Source organism: Quercus suber, unplaced genomic scaffold (assembly GCF_002906115.3).
Source record: "Quercus suber isolate HL8 unplaced genomic scaffold, Cork oak 2.0 scaffold_59, whole genome shotgun sequence".
In the NCBI taxonomy this organism is placed as follows: Eukaryota; Viridiplantae; Streptophyta; class Magnoliopsida; order Fagales; family Fagaceae; genus Quercus; species Quercus suber.
In genome coordinates, this window is record NW_027069524.1 from 28,456 (window position 1) to 32,224 (window position 3,769).

The following is a 3,769-nucleotide window of genomic DNA, read 5'->3' on the forward strand; positions in this document are numbered from 1 at the left end:
GATTATAGAATAAATAACCTCTAGTTTGTTTTGGATAACCCATAAGCAAACATACTTCTGATTTTGGTTCCAATTTATCAGGCTTCCCTTTTAGCACATGTGCTGGACAACCTCAAATGTGGAGATATTTCATACTAGGCTTACATCCACTCCACAATTCCATAGGTGTTTTGGGAACAGATTTTGATGGAACTAAATTCAAAAGATGTATTGATGTGTTTAAGGCATACCCCCAAAAAGAAATTTGGTAAAGTTGAGTAACTCATCATGGATCTAACTATTTCCAAAAGAGTCCTATTCCTTCTTTCTGCTACACCATTTTGTTGGGGAGTTCCAGGTGTAGTCAATTGGGATTCAATCCCATTTTGAGTTAAGTAATCCTTGAAATCTCCAAGAAGGTATTCACCACCTCGATCAAATCGAATGGCCTTTATGTGTTTACCCAATTGATTCTCAACTTCAACCCTAAACTCTTTTAATTTTTCAAAAGCTTTAGACTTCCGTTTCATTAGGTACACATAATCATATCTTGAGTAATCATCCGTAAAAGTGATGAAGTACTCATAACCTCTTTTTGCTTGGGTTGACATAGGACCACATACATCTGAATGTACTAGTTCTAGCAAATCTTGGGTTCTTCTACATTTTGCATTAAAAGGTTGTTTGGTTATTTTGCCCTCCAAACAAGATTCACAAACTGGAAATCCATCAAAGGCCAATGGCTCTAAGAGTCCATCTTTGATCAGTCTTTGAATTCTATTTGGATTAATATGACCGAAACACAAGTGCCAAAGATATGCATCATTAGAAGGAAACTTTCCCTTTAATGATTTTACATGAGAGTCATTATCTAATTCAAAATTGTATAATTCATGCTTATCAGGAGTTAAAATATAAAAATCATCCACAATATTGCCAGAACAAATAAACACTTTATCCTTCTTTATTGCAACATTATCTTTCATGATAACATAATATCCATGTTTACCTAAATAAGTTGCAGAAATTAAATTCCTACGAACATTAGGTACATTTAAACAGTCTTTCAATATGAAAACTTTGCAAAGAATTATAGATATGATTAGTACAACCTGAATTCACACACCAGGAATCCATGGGATTTTGTATAAAACATATTTCAAGAAGGAATGAACATTTCATACCCTTATTCTTGGCAGCTCTAAATATTGGACAATTCCTCTTCCAATGACCTTTCTCACCACAATGGAAACACTTTACTTTAACGTTTTCCTTTTTCTTTCCCTTGTTGGCAACTCCTAAGGCAATTTTTTTACCATCTTGCTTGGTAAAGTCCTTCTTTTTCTTCTTTTTACCTTTGCCTTTTGACTTAGGTTGAGAAGTAAAAGCTTCAGCCATATTAGCATCAACACTGGAGGTACCAAGAACGCCTTCCACCGCTACCTATTCATTCATTAATTTAGACAATGAATAAATCTTTTTGTTCATATTATAATTAAGTCTAAATTTCTTGAATGATTCTGGTAGTGACTGAAGTATCATATCCATTTAGGATTCTCCATCAATATCGGCAGCTAAAACTTCCAATGTATTCAAATTAAAGATCGTTGTAAGACAATGCTCCCTCATTAAAGTGCCTTCAGCCATTTTGGTATTATAAATTTGCCTCATAATTTCTTGCCTAACAGAACGGCCTTGCTCACCAAACATCTCCTTCAGACTTAACATTATGTTCGAAGCTAGTCCTACATCTTGCATTTGACGTTGTAGAACATTTGAGATAGATGCTAGGATATAGCACTTGGTCATCTCATTAGATTTTTGCGAACGATCATATCACTGTTTTTCCTCAAGAGGAGCATCTAATGATGAAAAGTTAGGACATCATTGAGTAAGTTTATATTTGTGCTCTTCAGTAGGAAGAATAATGTCCAAATTTTTTTTCCAATCAACATAGTTGGATCCAGTCAATTTGTTTTGATTAAGAATAGCAACAAGTGTGCTAAATGATGCCATGATTAAATCTAAAAACAATAAACATGAATATAATAAGTAAAATGGACATTATCAATTTAGCATATAAACATATAGTATGGAGCCTTAATAAAACCATAATATAAAATATGCAACGACAACCCAATCCCATGTTTAAAATTCCTTGGTAGCAAGTAAATTATAAACACTATAACTGATTGAGAACTATTATCATTATTAGTGCTATCATGATAACTTTTATCAAACACTAATAATATGTCTTATTTCCTTTAGCCTCTAAGTAATAATGACATAGCTCCGTAGGGAGGTTAACATTAAATTTAGTCTAGTGTACATCGTTGCCTAAAATCTATGTGAGTCATTAAGTAACTTCATGGTAGCATGGTTATTCTTAATGTAAAAACACATTTCATCCATCATTAAAAAGTTTAATATGTAGTACCATGAATTAAACACCCTCCGTTGGGAGCAAGGCATATATGCCAAGGCGAGGTACTTAATCACACTACTATAAACCGACAATGGAGGCCATGAGATCCAACCTTTGTATCTCTCTCTCACTAGATGTTTTAAAATAAAGATTTTTAATTAGAAAATACGTGTAATCTCATACACATTGCCTTGCACTTTATCTATATGAAAACACTTAGAAAAATTCAGAATCCTTAGTTTTCGATCGATCGAATGTGTATCTCAATCAATCGAAAAAGTTAAAAAATTCGTACTTAACAATCTGCCTGGCTCGATTGGTAGTCGATCGCTTCTCGATTGATCGAAAAAGAACATCCGATCGATCAAATAACAATCGAATTTCAATTGAATAAAACAGATTGGTCACTATTTCACTCGATCGATCGAAACTCATGAAACTCAAATTTTCCAGAATATTTTTGAAGCAGATTTCAACAGTTTTTCATGAACAATGAAAATAATAGACAGAGATTGATATCAAAACTAAATTACATTGATGCTATAGCCTTAAAATTCAATTTAACATACTTAATATCAAACTTAAACAATATCATAACATCAATATTAGTTTTCATCAAACAATAATTTCAACAACCATGCAGAAAATTAAATGTATAATCTTCTAACATCATGAAACTATTATCTTGATTCCAAAACTCACAAAGCATGTTATACAAATTCAAAATTGAAGACCGCTCTGATACCAATTGTTGGAAAAATACATGTTTGTATCGCATACAAAACATACGTAGCGAAAAATTAACGGATCTACTTCATTCGCAATAAATAACATGTACTATGTAAATTTCAAAATATAAGAACAAGAGAGTGTATCTTAGTGCAATGAAATTCAAAACCAAAAATTAGAAGTACTTGGAAATACTCTTAATCTTCACTCTAATTCCACTTGTGCCTAAGAAGTGTGGTCTCTCATATGAACCATTTCATTCACTTACAAAATTTTGTATGTTTCTCTCCTTATAACTGATTATCTAATTAAGCTAGCCTTTTGGGCCATTCCAATTGAGTTTTAGTATGTGGCTTGGAGTGAGACCAAAAGGGAACAAATAAAATACTTGCTCCAATGGACATTGGGTTTTTCTATCAACTCTTGACAAGTCCAATTGACAAATCCAAAGTTACCATTAATTATATTTAATATCACTATATAAATATAAGTGCACTCTAGGCCTTATTAATAAATTATATCCCAAGATTTTATTATACATACAACCCCTTCATAAAATATTTGTAGTAATACAAAGTCATGAATATAGACTACGACTTTAAAGATGACTATATCTTAATTCTTGAGTACCCGGTT